The sequence below is a fragment of the Lolium perenne genome, chromosome 6 (genome assembly GCF_019359855.2).
Source record: "Lolium perenne isolate Kyuss_39 chromosome 6, Kyuss_2.0, whole genome shotgun sequence".
In the NCBI taxonomy this organism is placed as follows: domain Eukaryota; kingdom Viridiplantae; phylum Streptophyta; class Magnoliopsida; order Poales; family Poaceae; genus Lolium; species Lolium perenne.
Window position 1 is genome coordinate 269,076,096 of NC_067249.2, and position 16,964 is coordinate 269,093,059.

Sequence of the window (16,964 nt, forward strand, 5' to 3'; positions counted from 1 at the left end):
GAGTTGTGGGCCAAACCAAGTGTACGTGTGTGGGATGAGCACACCGAGCAAGAATTTGACCTACGAGCGTTGCTATTCGTAACCATCAATGATTGGCCTGCTCTTAGTAACATTTCAGGACAGACGAACAAAGGATACAATGCATGCACACACTGTTTAGATGAGACTGAAAGTAAATATTTGGGAAAAAACAGAAAAGTTGTGTACCCGTACAATCGCCGTTTCCTTCCGCGCAAGCATCCCTTAAGGAAAAAAGGCAAGCATTTCGCTGGCGAGGCAGACAACCGTCCGAAGCCTGTCCCCCGTAGTGGTGCTGATATATTTGACATGGTCAAGGATTTAAATGTTATCTTTGGAAAGGGTCCAGGCAGTCGACCTGTTCCGAAAGACGCTGACGGACACGCGCCCATGTGGAAGAAGAAATCTATTTTTTGGGAACTAGAATATTGGAAAGTCCTGGAAGTCCGCTCTGCAATCGACGTGATGCACCTGACCAAGAATCTTTGTGTGAATATTCTAGGTTTTCTGGGCGTGTATGGGAAGACAAAAGATACAACAGAAGCACGGGAGGACCAGGAACGTCATAAAGGACGAAACGGGAATCATCCAGGGCAGTTTGAAGGGCCTGCCAGCTACGCTCTTACCAAACAAGAGAAGGAGATCTTTTTTGAAGCCCTATTCAGTATCAAGGTTCCGTCTGGTTTCTCGTCGAATATAAAGGGAATAGTAAATATGAAGGAGAAAAAATTCTAGAACCTGAAGTCCCATGATTGCCACGTGCTTATGACACAATTGCTTCCGGTTGCATTGAGGGGACTTCTACCAGAAAATGTTCGACTAGCCATTGTGAAGATATGTGCATTCCTCAACGCAATTTCTCAGAAGGTAATGGATCCAGAAACTTTGTCAGGATTACAGGAAGATGTGGTCGAATGTCTTGTCAGCTTCGAGTTGTTGTTCCCACCATCCTTCTTCAATATTATGACGCACCTCCTCGTTCACCTAGTTGAAGAGATTAGAATTCTCGGTCCTGTATTTCTACACAATATGTTCCCCTTCGAGAGGTTCATGGGAGTATTAAAGAAATATGTTCATAACCGAGCTAGGCCGGAAGGAAGTATCTCAAAGGGCTACGGAACTGAGGAGGTCATTGAGTTTTGTGTTGACTTTCTTCCTGACCTTAAGCCGATTGGTGTTCCTGAATCTCGGTATGAGGGGAGGCTGACTGGAAAAGGCACACTAGGAAGGAAAGCAACGGTGTGCAGGGACAAGATTTCTTTCAATCAAGCACACTACACAGTTCTATACAATTCCAGCTTGGTGGCTCCGTACATCGAGAAACACAAGAATGTTTTACGAGAAATAAACCCAGGCCAGCCCGAGTCCTTGATTACACGTCAACACATGAATACCTTCGGCAGTTGGTTGCAAAGACATCTCATTAGTGACCCAACTGTTGTAGAGCAGCTGTACTTGTTGGCCAGGTTACCATCTTCAAACATATGTACATTCCAAGGGTACGAGATAAATGGGAATACATTTTACACGATCGACCAAGATAAAAAGAGCACCAACCAAAACAGTGGTGTCCGCTTCGATGCAAAAGATGAGAATGGGCAAACCACCACATATTATGGATACATAGAGGAGATATGGGAACTTGACTATGGTCCCACTTTTAAGGTCCCTTTGTTTCGGTGCAAATGGGTGAAGCTCAGCGGTGTACGGGTAGACGATAAGTACGGTATGACAACAAGTGGATCCCAACAATCTTGCGTACATGGACGAGCCATTCGTCCTAGCCAACGAGGTGGCTCAAGTTTTCTACGTGAAGGACATGTCTAGCAAATCGAGAAAAAGAAATCAACAAAAGAATACATCAACCGAGGAGCCAAAGCGCCACATAGTTCTTTCGGGGAAAAGAAACATCGTGGGAGTGGATGACAAGACAGACATGTCAGAAGATTATAATAAGTTTAAAGAAATTCCACCCTTCACGGTGAAAATTGACCCAAGCATCTTGCTAAATGATGAAGATTCTCCATGGCTACGGCGTAGAAGATCACAGCAGTAGATGGCGATGTAATAATGTATTCTTCATATATAGTTCCCAAGACAATCTCTACATTTATGTAATAATGAGAACCCTTTCCCCAACACTGTTAGAGGAGATGGAACTTTAGTCCCGGTTGCACCCACCAACCGTGACTAAAGGTTACCCACACATCCTCATCCTGCCGACAGCTTTAGTCCCGGTTGCATCCACCAGCCGGGACTAAAGGTTGCCCGCCTATTTTCTTCCCGCGCTTCCCACCGCTTCCCGCCTCCGTCTTCCCGCCATTTTTTCACTATATATATGTAGGCTTGGTATCCATTTACATATCACATCTACACTCATATCTGCAAACCTCATCACCCTCTCCCATGGCTTCCATCGTATCTCTAACACCCCGGGAGGCGGAGGCACTTTGCGCCTTGAACTACCCCTGCCCGCCGGGCTACCGCGTCCCGACCGGCTGGTTGCTGAGCGTCGGAGGCGTACCGGTCCCTCCTATCCCTCTAGGTGTGGCACGCGAGATGGCCATCACGAACCACTACTACTTCGAGCTCACGCCAGAGCAGCGGAGGAATCCCCAGTGGCATCCCGACTACAGCCCGACTTGGGACAGCTTCTTCATCAATCGGCGTGAGAGGGCGGTTGCCAGGTACGAGGAGGACGGCCCGCCTCCTTCGAACTTCAACGAGGCCGGCCGTCGGCTGTGGTGGTGCGGCCGGACTCTCCAGAGCGTAATGGCCTACCGTGGCCCCCGCCTGCGCTACCCTCAATCCCAGCCCACGCGTGCTCACCCGTCCAGGTTCGACAACCGCGACCCCGATGCTAGCGACGATGACGTCGGCGACTATGATGACTACAGTGGCGACGTTTATATGGCTAGGCAAGACTATGACTGAATGGCTCCAACATTCGAATCTGGCCATGTATCTTAATTTTCAGTTGAGCTCTGTACTTTAATTCCAGTTCAATCGTAATAAAATTTCGTAACAACCACTTTATTGAACTAAAACAACCGACAACGACTTTATAAACTGAATTTAAACTAAAACAACCAACAACGACTTTATTGAAATTACAATAAAATAGATAAATGACTAGTCTAGTCTCTACTCGTCGTCGGAGGTTGTCTCCGTCCAAATGTCATCCCACCGAGGGTCGTTTTCGGCCCAAGTTGTATTCGGGTTCTCGAGCTCGAACTCGGCGACGGCCCGACGGTGGTGCCTGTTGGACCTGCGTTGTGCCCTGAGGTCAGCGAAGAACGCGTCGGTGTTGTCGACGTCGTTGGGGAACTGCGCCCTCCACTGGCGCATCAACTGCTCGTCGTGCTCGGCGATGGCGATCCTGCGCTGCACCTGGCGGTGCCGGCGACGGTCCTCGTCGTCGAGGAGGCACAGCGCTGGCGCGAGGAACTCCGCCTCCTCTAGCGATTCAACATCCGGGAAGTTCATGTCGTGCCGTGGCCGCCGAAATCGCCACGCCGCCGCGTCGTAAGCGCGCGCCGCCAGCTCCGGCGTGTTGTACGTGCCGAGGGTTAGGCGGATGCCACCGGCGCGTATCTCGGCGTAGAACCTACCGCTCGGACGCACTCGAACGCCACGGAAACCGGACGACCCTCGACGACGTGGCGGCATCCCGGAGATGAATGAGCGGAGGCGGTGGCGACGTGTGGCTGCGCGCGCACGCGGCGCTCTATATAGCGCACGCGGGGCATGACACGTGTAAGCCACGGCTACACACGTCGCACGCGGGGCATGGCACGTGTAAGTTACGGCTACACACGTCGCACGCGGGGCATGGCACGTGCAAGCCACGGCTACACACGTCGCACGCTGGCAGCGACGGGGCGACACGTGGCACGGGGAAGCGACACGTTGGATACAAACGGCCGGAGCCGTTGGATGCACTGTGCCACGGATGCCACGGAAACCGGACGACCCGCGACGGCGTGGCGGCATCTCGGAGATGAATGAGCGGAGGCGGCGGCTACACGTCGGTGTCCGAAATACTCCGCATATCATTAGGGTGAAACATACACGACTATGATGTGAGATGCAAATAGGTATATGGATGTCATATTCATGTTCATTGGATTTTTCTGATCAATTTTCATATATAAAACATTTCTATTTGAGTTACCATTTAAAAGTTATTAAAATAATAGTTTTTATTAATATAAAATAGATAAACAGGGTTTATTTAAAATAGAAAAGGAAAAAGTTCAGAAAAGGGGGCTGATCCGCGTCCAACGGCTCCAGGCCGTTGGATTCAAGCGGCCGGAGCCGTTGGATGCACTTGGCGCGGATCATCCCCAACCCCCTTTTGTCGCGGGCCATGGCACGACCCGCGAAAAAAGACCCCCCCCCTTTTGTCGCGGGTCGTGCCACCACCCGCGACAAAGAGGGGCCTTTGTCGCGGGCCATGGCACGACCCGCGACAAAAGGGTCTCTCCTATCTAAGCTCCGCGTCGCGGGCGGAGCCTCCACCCGCGACCCCGGAGGCAACCCTAGACGTTTTTTGCGCCGCCAGGCTGCCAAAAAAATCCGCACCGCCGCCGCCGTCGCCGCCAGCAGCTACGCCGCCCCAGCCGCCGCCCCGCCACCTCTGCGCCGTCGCCGCCCCGGCCGCCGCCCCGCCACCTCTGCGCCGCCACCGGCCCTTCTACCGCGCGCGCCCTGCGCAGGTAGCCGCCGCCGGCCACCGGCGCGCGCCCCCGGCCATTTTTTTTTAAATTTTTTGTAATATTATTAGTATTAGTTAGTTAGCTAGTATAGTTAGTTAGTTTAGTATATGTATATGTATAGTTAGTATAGTTAGTATAGTTAGTTAGTTTAGTATAGTTAGTTTAGTATAGTTAGTTTAGTATAGTTAATTAGTTAGTTTAGTATAGTTAGTATAGTTAGTTAGTTTAGTATAGTTAGTTAGCTAGTATAGTTAGTTAGTTTAGTATATGTATATGTAGTTAGTTAGCTAGTATTTTTTTTTTAAAATTTTTGTAATATTATTAGTATTAGTTAGTTAGCTAGTATAGTTAGTTAGTTTAGTATATGTATATGTAGTTAGTTAGCTAGTATTTTTTTTTTAAATTTTGTAATATTATTAGTATTAGTCAGCTAGTATATGTAGCTAGTTAGTTAGTTTAGTACAAGTTTAAATTTTGTATTAGTTAGCTAGTTAGTTAGTTTAAGTTTTCTGTAAATCTTTCAAAACGCCCCGACCGGACCGACACCGTCCCACGCTCCGTCTCCCTCGCTTCGCCACCCCCGACGCCGCAACTTCCCTCTCCTCTACCTCTGAAACGTCGCAACTTCCCTCTCCTCTCCCTCTCGCCGACACCAGTCGCCGACACCCTCACGCGCCCTCTCCCTCTCGCAAACACCCCTCTTCTCTCCCTCTCACGAACACCCCCAACGCCGCAACTTCCCTCCCTCTCGCAAACAACCGACACCCTCTCCCTCTCGCAAATACCAGTCGCCGACACCCTCTCCCTCTCGCAAATACCAGTCGCCGACACCCTCTCCCTCTCGCAACCAACCGACGTCGATACCCTCTTCCTCACGTGAGCATTGTCGAGATCCTCTCCTTGAGCCTACCCCGTCCGTGGTTAGGGTTAGGGTTTGGGTAGTGTTTGGTTAGGGTTAGTGTTTGATTAAGTTTAGGGATTGGTTAGGGTTAGAACATGTACTTATCGATTTAATTTTTTGCAGAAACAATGGATCCATTCGAAATCCATCGAGACTTGGAACAGGAAGACCTATTCGAGGACATAATCCGCGATGGTCCAGAAGCCGACCGAGAAGAGCGCGACTCTGGTGATGGAGAAGACCGCGGCTCCGGTGATGGAGAAGCCGATGGCTCCGGTGATGGAGAAGCCGACGGCTCCGGTCATGGCGAGGTATACGATCACTAGGCATTAATGGAATTCTATATGTACATATAGATATAAATTAATTAATTTTTATTCTCTTAGGCCTCCGAAGATAAGTTGGAGAAATGAGGCCCGACAAAGAGGTTGAGCCCAAAAGACCACTTCACAATTGAAGCTATATCACCGAAAGGCCAACCGGTGGCGCCCGCGGCTGTCAGAGTGACATTTAAAAATCAGTGCGGAGTTCTGGTTAGGGATCGTCTCCCGATCACTATTAGAGAATGGAACAAGACCAAGAATGTGTCCGAAGATCAGGTTGCCGATAGGTACAAAGACACACTTTTTGACGACCTCATGACACATTTCACTTTGCCAGTTTTGAGATCGGAGTCTGAGATGGCCAAGCAGAGGGCGCTAGTGAAGAAATGGGCTCTTCAGAAGATGGGGGAACTTTTCCGGGCGTATAAGAACCGGTTATGGGCAACTTATAAGGCCGAGAAGAAGCCTCCATTATTAAAAAAACTATCTAGCGAAGCAGGAGCATAACTGGGAAGAATTTGTGAAGTACAAAGAATCAGAGGAGGCTATGAGACTGTCAAAGAAAAACAAGAAGAATGCAAGCGAAAAGAAATATCACCATCATACGGGGCGAGGGGGCTACGAAGTAGCCATGCCTAAGTGGGATGCACAAGAGGCTGAGATGAAGCGGAATGGGATCACTCCAGAACCCGAGCGAGAAGGATGGGACATTAGGGCTCGAAATTGGTTCCTTGGGCATGGCTGTGAGTATGACATGAAGACAGGGAACCTTGTTGAAAGTGACAGCAAGGTTAAGGTACCCAGGGAAAAATGGATTGAAGTGATGGCTGATATTAAAGCGGGAAAACTGAAGTTTGCTCCCGATAGAGAGAAAGACTTGCTGACGCTTGTCCTCGGTAATCCTGAAAAGGGAGGACGAACAAGAGGCTTCGGCCCTAGTGTTCCGTGGGTGCTTGGGTTTCCGGACGACGCGGAGACTTATAGAAGCCGAGCGAGAGCAAAAAAACGCGAGCTCGAGGTGCAGAATGACCGGATGGCCGAGTTCCAACGTCAACTTGACCAGCAGCAGCGGGAGATTCAGCAGCAGCAGCGGGAGATAAATGAACTAAAAGGACAGCGCCAGCCAGATAATACCGCAGGCATATCTCAGCGGCGAGACATCAGTGTGGCCGACTCGGAGGCCCCGCCTTTACGGATGATAGATGGCGGTCCTGGCGACCCCGTGGATGGAATCAAGGAGCAAACACCTTGTGATCTCCATGAGGTATTCAGGAACTTATCTATTAAGGTGGTGGTCGGCTTTGTCTTACCTGCATTTGGAGCTGAAGGTGAGCCGGCAACATGGCATGGCAATGAGATTCCAGCTGGCTATGCTCGTGTCGGGGTGGATTCAGTTGTACCATCGTGGGAGACATTGCAGCTCGTAATCCCTGGAGGTGATGGTCAGGTTACACTCGGAGACGTACTGGGAGAAATCATTCTTTGGGAAAAGAAAAACATCAAGCTTCCAGGTTGGGTAGCCCCTAGTACTAGTCGTCCCAGGTCACCATCACCTCCTCCAAGTGATCGCAGGCCACCATCACCTCTTCCGACTGATCACATGTCGCCACCATCACCCTATGGGTACGACCATGACATCCGTAGTCCATCTCCATCTCCAGCGCCGCCGCCTGCGCCCACTAAGACTCGGAATGCACCCAGCCGGAAGCGTTTCAAGAGTCCTGTCCGCAAGCGGTCGCCCCTCCCAACAGTACCAAAGGTTCCTCCCCCCCGTCCTTACGATCGTACTAAAGAGGAAAATGAGGCCATTGTAAAGAAACACGTGCATGAACAGCTTCATAAGGAAAAACCTCCAGCGCCAGCGCCATACACCGAGAAGCAAAAAGGATATGCTCTTGATTTTCTGAACACACCATCGCAATATGACTTACACGAGAAGAAGGATGACTACACACGCACACTTGCGAGGGTAATTGGGGACAAGGGCACTGCTAAGAAGAAGGATAGTGCTAGCACGAGCAAATCATCAGCTAGAAGTGTAGCCGGGAAGAAATCAAGTTCAACAAGTGCACCCCTCAAGGCCAAGCAAGCAGCGACAACGGGCAGAAAAAGAAAGGAAGTTCCCCAGCTCGGAGAACAGGCCAAACAATCGATCCCACCACTCAAAGTGTCAGATGTTCCCTCGGTGTACCAGGAACATGGTGATTTCGATCTGGAAGCAGCTGCGGCGCTAGCGGCTCAAGTTGGCTGTACCGTGGAGGAATTGCTGAGTGCCCATGATGCAGTACTACCCATTGCTGATATAGCTCCTAAATTTGTCTATGGGGCCGACTTGCTCAGCAAAGAGCGGCTGCATAAACTGCCAACGCATATGCGGAATTTGCATCAGTGGTACATTGATGCGTGCAAGGAGAACACAAGTTACATCGTGGCGGATATCCCAGAAGATTATTACTTCCGAAAGGAGGAGATCCATATTGAGATGAATGAACTCTGGCAGTTATTCAATTTAGACGCCCTCGACAAATCTCTCATGAGTTGCTACTGCTTGTAAGTTGTTAACTACATATAAGTTCATGTTCATTCAGTTGTTCCTGTTCATTGCATATACTCATTATATCTTATGTGTTCTCTTATGCGGTGAAGATCATTGAATGCAGAAGTAATAAGATGTTCAATGTTGGGTTTGTTGACCCAGATAAAGTACATCATGACACAGTAAAGAATAATGTCGAAGAAACGGGGGAAACCTACTAAGGTTTATAGGGGAGCAAAGCTTCTGTGATTCAATACTGTTTCCTTACAACTACAGGTGAGAGTCTTACTGATCTGTTGTGCACATTCAATTTTTCTTACTCGATGTTATGTGTAATTCATGACGTATATATATAAACATGTGCAGTTTCCACTGGATTCTGCTAAATATTCAAGTTGATAAGGGAATAGTTGAAGTAAGGGACCCATTGAGTAGAGGCCTGGACGGGTTCCGCGACTTGCAGAACATTCTCCAGAGGTAATTTCAATCATTAATTGCCGCGCTATATCTTTTGTGAGATATCAATTAATTATCCACTCATTCAATCATTCTTTTGCCTGGCAGGTGTTGGAGAGCTTTGAAGAATAATATTGCGGGTAACTTCGCAGAGAAGCTAACATTTACTCTTGTACCGTGCGCCCAGCAGCCACAGGGGACGAATCTATGTGGATACTACATTTGCGAGTCCATTCGCATGTTAACCACTGAGAAGCACAACGATAATAGATTCAACGTAAGCAATAACATTCACAACTTTAGTTTATTATCGTCAGTATTTCGTTATCAAGATTGATATAGTCATATTCATCTCATTTTCCTATATAGGTCGACTTCATGCGGGAGAAGCTCCAACCACACGAGCACATACTAGGAATTATGGAGGAATTGGCGGGACTTCTAATGAAAGAAGTAATAGACGACAACGGCTTGTTTAGTCCAAATAGGCGCAACAAATGATCCCCATGTATTAGTTCGAATAGACGACGGGCTTTAGTCCCGGTGGTAGTGACCTCCATATATATGTGTAAGGGGAATCTACGAAGTTTTGCTCCCAATATTTGTTTGCTCGATCTATATATAATGAATGAACGTGTACAACTTGTAGTAGCGTACAAATATTTGTTATGCAACTTTTATTTTAAAATGAAAAAATGAAATAAAAGGGGGGGCGGTGGCGGGGGGGGGGGGAGGGTTGCTGCACACCTCAAACCCTAAAGCAGCAGCGTTCTGCGCGCGCCACGTAGAGGCCCTTTTGTCGCGGGTGGTAATACCGCCCGCGACAAAAGGGTGTGCCCCTGGGGCACCCCGCGCCTGCCACGTGGTGGACCATATGTCGCGGGTGGTAAGCGACCCGCGACAAAAGGGTGGACCTTTTGTCGCGCCTTCGTTGTCGCTGGTGGCCGCCCGCGACAAAAGGCCCTTACGGCCCGCGACAAAAGGGCTATTTTCCACTAGTGGTGCCAGATGTCGCGTGTGTGGAACACTGACACCGGGGGGCTTCACCTCCCCCTTTATTTGTCCGGCAGTGGGCGCGAGGTGTACTACCGGGATCGAGCCAAACACTGAAACAACAACGGTTTTACCCAGGTTCAGGGCGCTCAACGCGAACCCCTACGTCCTGCCTGTCTGATTATATTGATGTTCTTCAGTACACAGGGAGCTGAAACTCCTTCCTTTCTCATCCTTACAACTTTTCCGCTCTGTGAGCAGCTAAGTCTCCAACCCTTTCTACTGAGCTATGGACCTCCTTTTATACCACAAGAGATTAACACAATGAGCTACTGCATGTGTGACAGGTGGCAACCGTCGGGTGGGGCGGCAAGTTGGCCGAGCCATCGTCAAGCACGCGTGCTGCACCGCCAGCCATGATGCGACGTCCATGAGCCGTCTTGTCGCTCTGAGCCTGGGCGCAGGGTGGCAGGGTGCACTGTGCCTGACGGGCATTGCATGCGCCTGCGTCCTTCCTAGTGAGATGTTGCCAGGTGTCGCGCATGCGTTCTCGGGGAGGGACACGTCTTCGCACCACGGGAACCTTCTGTTGACGGGGGTGTGTAGGGTCACCGGGATCAAACGCCTACCAAGGGTTCACGGGCCGTCTGCCGGGAACGTGTGGCGGCTTCCGGGGAGGTCCCCTGAGGCGAGCCCCTCGAAGATATCTTCTGGCCAAGGCCAAAGACATCTTGGAGAAGCTCCGCCACAGGAGCTTCCCCTGCCCATCCTTGGTAGAGCGGCCTCCCATGGTGCCTAACACTTGAAGATGTAGATCTTGTATGTCTCCACGCTCCTCTTGAGTGCTTGGTGGCGACGGACTCGCGCGGGCACTGGGTGTATATGTATGCCGCTCGCCGCCTCCTCCATCATCGTCTTCTCCCAGCAGAGTATCATGCGCTCCATACCTTATCGTCTTGAACAACGACTCCACCCACGCGTCCGGCGGTGTGGGGACTGATACGTCTCAAACGTATCTATAATTTCTTATGTTCCATGCTAGTTTTATGACAATACTCACATGTTTTATATACACTTTATATCATTTTGATGCATTTTCCGGCACTAACCTATTAACAAGATGCCGAAGCGCCGCCTCTGTTTTTACTGTTTTTGGTTTTAGAAATCCTACACAGGAAATATTCTCGGAATTGGACGAAACAAAAGCCCACGGTCTTATTTTCCACGGAGCCTTCCAGAAGTCCGAAGAGGAGACGAAGAGGGGCGACGAGGCGGCCACACCCTAGGGGGGCGCGGCCCCACCCCTGGCCGCGCCGCCCTATGGGGTGGGCCCCTCGAGCGTCCCCCGACTCTGCCCCTTCGCCTATATATTCTCTCCGTCGCGAAAACCCTAGTACCGAGAGCCACGATACGAGAAAACATACTGTGACGCCGTCGCCGCCAATCCCATCTCGGGGGATTCAGGAGATTACCTCCGGCACCCTGCCGGAGAGGGGAATCATCACCGGAGGGCTCTACACCACCATGCCCGCCTCCGGACTGATGCGTGAGTAGTTCATCCTTGGACTATGGGTCCATAGCAGTAGCTAGATGGTTGTATTCTCCTCTTGTGCTATCATGTTTAGATCTTGTGAGCTGCCTATCATGATCAAGATCATCTTATTGTAATGCTACATGTTGTGTTTGTTGGGATCCGATGAATATGGAATACTATGTCAAGTTGATTATTGATCTATCATATATGTGTTGTTTATGATCTTGCATGCTCTCCGTTGCTAGTAGAGGCTCTGGCCAAGTTGATACTTGTAACTCCAAGAGGGGGTATTTATGCTCGATAGTGGGTTCATGCCTCCATTGAATGCAGGACGATGTGAGAAAGTTCTAAGGTTGTGGATGTGCTGTTGCCACTAGGGATAAAACATCAATGCTTTGTCTAAGGATATTTGTATTGTTTACATTACGCACAGTACTTAATGCAATTGTCTGTTGTTTGCAACTTAATACTGGAAGGGGTGCGGATGCTAACCCGAAGGTGGACTTTTTAGGCATAGATGCATGCTGGATAGCGGTCTATGTTCTTTGTCGTAATGCCCTAAGTAAATCTCATATTAGTCATCATGATATGTATGTGCATTGTTATGCCCTCTCTATTTGTCAATTGCCCAACTGTAATTTGTTCACCCAACATGCTATTTATCTTATTGGAGAGACACCACTAGTGAACTGTGGACCCCGGTCCATTCTTTTACATCTGAAATACAATCTACTGCAATCATTGTTCTCTGCTGTTCTTTGCAAACAAACATCATTCTCCACACCATACGTTTAATCCTTTGTTTACAGCAAGCCGGTGAGATTGACAACCTCACTGTTAAGTTGGGGCAAAGTATTTTGATTGTGTTGTGCAGGTTCCACGTTGGCGCCGGAATCCCTGGTGTTGCGCCGCACTACACTCCTCCACCAACAACCTTCACGTGGCCTTCATCTCCTACTGGTTCGATAACCTTGGTTTCTTACTGAGGGAAAACTTGCTGCTGTACGCATCACACCTTCCCCTTGGGGTTCCCAACGGACGTGTGCTTTACCGTCACAAGCAACTCTTTTTCTGGCGCCGTTGCCGGGGAGATCAAGACATGCTGCAAGGGGAGTCTCTCACATCCAATCTCTTTACTTTGTTTATTGTCTTGCTTTACTTTATTTTATTTTCTGTCTTGTTTGCTTTCTTTATATCAAAAACACACAAAAAATTAGTTACTTGCATTTACTTTATTTACCTTTTGTTTATTTCATCATGCTTCCCCATAAGTTCACTTTGAAAGATATATCAGTAGGGCATGGGTCTATCATTGGAAGAGATAATATAGAAGAATTTTTCACTCATGTTTGTACAGTTAAAGATTTTGAAGATAGATCCTTGGTAGAACTTGCTCCTACTTATGAAATTGCTACTGCCTCTTTAGTACACATGTTGGAAGCTAGATTTGTTAGTCTTAACCCTATAATGCAACATATGTTTCTTACACTCTCTGATATGGAAGAAGGAGAGAAGAAAGATTTTGTTTTAGAAACCCTTCTTAAAGAATTTGGTGATGTAGCTAGAGAAGCTAGAAAAGTCTTTATTCAACATAAGATGCTTGGCTTTTATACCAATTTTGCAAATACCCTTGAAAAGATGGAAAAAGATAGACTAAAGTACACTAATAAAGTCAATTGTGAGGGGGAGATTAAAGTACCAATACCTTATAAGCTCATAGGAATGCATGAGGCACTAGAAAAGAATTTTGATTGGATTGTTCCTGAAAATTTATTTGAGGGGGATAGTAAGCCTAAAAGTAATGAAAGAGGAGCCTCTGAAACTTACATAGCACTGGTAGAAAAACGGGCTTTAGTCCCGGTTCGCAACTGCCATTAGTCGCGGTTGCGCAACCGGGACTAACTAAGCGCGACTAAAGGCCCCCCCTTTAGTCGCAGTTGCTTACGAACCACGACTAAAGGCCCGTCCACGTGGGCGCCAGGCATCCGTCGGGGCGGAGGACCTTTAGTCGCGGTTCGTCTGGCCAACCACAACTAAAGGCCTCCGCGGGTTTAGGGTTTTAGCCCCCCCCCCCTAAATCTGGTTTCTTTTTAGTGTTTTATTTCTTTTATATTTTATTTTGTGTTTTATTTTAATTTTGAAGAAGTTTCAGTACACATATTCTACGCTACTATATACATGCATATGAATGTACAATTTCAAACAAGTTTGAAATTAGAACCAAGAAGAATTCAAGAGGAATATACAATATATATTCAATCTCGGATGACCATATACAATTTCGAACAAGTTTCCATACACAATTTACTGCATCAGAAGTTCTACGTCCTCGTAATAGTGTTCTCCTTTAGGATGGAGGACTTCCCTCATCAAAAATCCTGCTAGTTCCTCTTGAATTGGTCAGAAGCGAGCTTCTGGACTAAGCGTCTTCCTGAAGTTATTCCTCTTGATGTTGTTATCCGACGGCCTCCGCTCAGAGGTGTATCTCCGGATGAACTCACAAACATAGTATCCACATAGATTGGTCCCCGGTGGCTGAATATCCACATTAAGTAACCTTCTAAATTCTAGCTCTTTTTTGAATTCACCGACCATTTGATCTGAGAACCGTCTCTAAACCCTACAGGGCAAAGAAAATTAAATGAACAGGGAGTTATTAGTTACTTCATATTAGGAAATGAACGAAAGAGGCTGATCGATATAGAGCGCAAATGATTGAAAATAATTACCTTTGCAGCATACTTCTCATGTCGACCCAAAGTTTTGGATCCATATTCAGAGAGTCCATGATGAGAACTCTGGAGGTGTGAAATTCAATTATGAGCAGAATCCAGTGGAACCTGCGGACACAATACATGCACAGTCATGCATAACTCATCGATTAGACATACCATGCATGGAGTAAACAACAGAGAATGTGCTCAAGACAGAAACACTCACCCAAAATGGTAAGGGAATATAATTTGATTTTTGAGTTGCTGCTTTGTAAGAAATTCCCACAGGTCTTGCTCCACGTCGCGGGGGTGTCTTTCTAACACATATCCATTAACGATATGTGGGTCAATGAACCCAACATCATGGATGTTCCTTTTTTGGCATTCCCCAATCTTCATTCTGCATAATAGCGTACACAACAATATAGTTAGGACAATATATATAGTGCAGGCAATGAACAAGATGAGGTAGAAATAAATCACTTACAGAACGTAGCAACTGATGATAGATTTGTCGAGCTCGCGCAGATTGAACAGCTGGAACAATTCACTCATATGAACTGTTACAGAGTAATGTTTGAAGTGATGGTCATGTCTAACTTCCGCATAAATATATTCTTTGCCGGTGTTATTTTTTATGTAACCCTTGTACCAACGTAGCAGATTTTGCATTTGTGCTGGTAGATCCTCTTCCTGCGCAGGCTCGACGAGAGGCCCATTCGACACATATGTAATTGCTAACTCACTCATTGGCGCCTCCTCAAGGCCTAACATTGCACGAAGAGTCATACTGATCTCGGCCGCTTTTTCTCTGGCACCCGTTACAGTCATTCCCTGTGCTGCCGCAGCTTCTATGATAGCGGGGTCCATTAGTTCAGCATCCGGACCAGCGGCTTTCACTATGAGCGGGGGGATCGATTGTTTATTTTGTTCCCCGAGCTGGGCAACTTGTTTCCCGCTTTTTTTACTTTCTTCTTTCTCCTCCTCCAAGGCTTTCTTCTCCTTCTCCGCCAAGTCTTTCTTCTTCTTCAATATGAGTGCTTGCCTACAAAGTTCACGTCCATAGTCGTCAGGCATATTCTTCTCGGCTTGGGACGGTGTGCTCAAAAATGACTTAGCCCACTTCTTTTCCTTCTCAGTAAATACTGGCTTGGGCTCAGGCTCTTTTTTCGCCTTCATATCCGCCTTCCATTTCTCACACTGAGCAGCCGCGGCCAATTTGTTTTCATCTTCACTAAGTTCCCAAGGCCTTGGGAGGAGAGGCTTCAGTGATGGCTCCGGTACCTTTGTGGTCTTAGGTACATAAGGGTCCGGGTTAATAGTCCAGGACTGCTTCTGCTTCTTCGCCGGAGGTGGATTGGGGGACGGCGTACACGCCAGAGGCGGACTGGGGGGCGGCGTCTGCTTACCCGCTGGAGGTGGATTGGGGGGCGGCGTCGGCTGACGTGAAGGAGGTGTAGGTGAACCACCACCACCACCACCGCCACCACCACCACCACCGGAGGGGGGTGGACTTGTTAGCCTTGGTGCCTCGCCTGGAAACACTATGTACTTCTTTTTCCATAGAATGAACTGGCGCTTGAGATCTCCAAGTCTTCTCTCCCCTTCGGGTGTAGCAATGTCAATCTCCAGCTCCTCAAACCCTTGGACTATTTCTTCCACCGTGACACGAGCATAGCCATCTTCAATGGGGTTATTGTGGGGGAGTGCTCCAGGTGTACAGGGTAAAGCACTGCCGCTAACTACCTTCGTGGAACATATGCCCCCCACTGGAAAATGCAGATCACATTCTTTCATCTCCTTTACATCATCCACGGGGTAGTGAGGCTCTAGTGCACGAATCTCGATCGTCGGTGCATTAGCACCAGCCGGGGCCAGCAAGGGTGCATTAGCACCAGGCGGGGCTTCCGTGGAAGCCACACTGCTTCTCCGCTACTGGCTACCGAGATCTTCATGCGGCCCTGCAGCAGCCGATCTTTCTTTTGCTAGTTCATACACCATCTGCTTCACCTCATGGAGTTCCGATGCCAACTTTCCCACAAAATCTGCATCCCGATCCGTCTTTCTCTTACAACTTCTGTAACCGTACGGGTCAACGTCCTGGGAAAACCCGACGGACCACGGAATAGCGCCTTTGCCTCGTACACGTCCACCGTGTTTAGGATTCCCGAGGGCTTTTGTCAGCGCGTCATTCTCTCTATTGAACTTGATCTTCCCCTCTTGAGCATCCCTCATTGCGTCAATAAGGGCTTGGGTGGGTTTAAACGCTTTCTTCCGGTGAACACACACCCCTGTCTCCGGGTCTAGCGATCCCCCATGCCCGTACCACCAGCTTTTGGCCCTTAAGTCCCATCCCTTTGTACCTAGAGGGATTCCTCGCGCCCTCAGGTCGTTCTCCATCTTCTCCCACTTAGGCTCCGAAAGGCGATACCCTCCTGGCCCCATAATATGATTGTACTCTTTCTTAGCCGCATTTTCCTTATTTTTTTTCGATGTTTCAATGAAATGCTCCGATTTCTTTTACCTCACAAATTATGGCCAATCATCTTTCAGTTTCTCATATTGTCCTTTGAAATCCGGAGTCTTGTTCTTGTTGACATAGTCACGGGCTAGATTTTGCATGAATTTCCGGAATGCGTCGGCCATCTTATGAAGAGCGAACTGTTTGACTAGCCTCCTCCTCTCACGTCCACCCGGAATCTCGTTACCGAATTCATCGACTTTGTTGTATTCCGGAGGTAGAACAAAATGTTCCATAAGCTTTCTCCAGC

General features: G+C 48.3%; 1 long non-coding RNA gene across 1 annotated transcript; it reads left to right on the forward strand.

The window, feature by feature from the left end:
• The first annotated feature begins 8,701 nt into the window (after nucleotides 1-8,701).
• LOC127326741 (uncharacterized) lies at nucleotides 8,702-9,171 on the forward strand. Its single transcript, XR_011746942.1, has 3 exons — nucleotides 8,702-8,772; nucleotides 8,863-8,973; nucleotides 9,061-9,171. It is a non-coding gene; the product is annotated as an uncharacterized lncRNA (long non-coding RNA).
• Nucleotides 9,172-16,964: the final 7,793 nt, after the last annotated feature.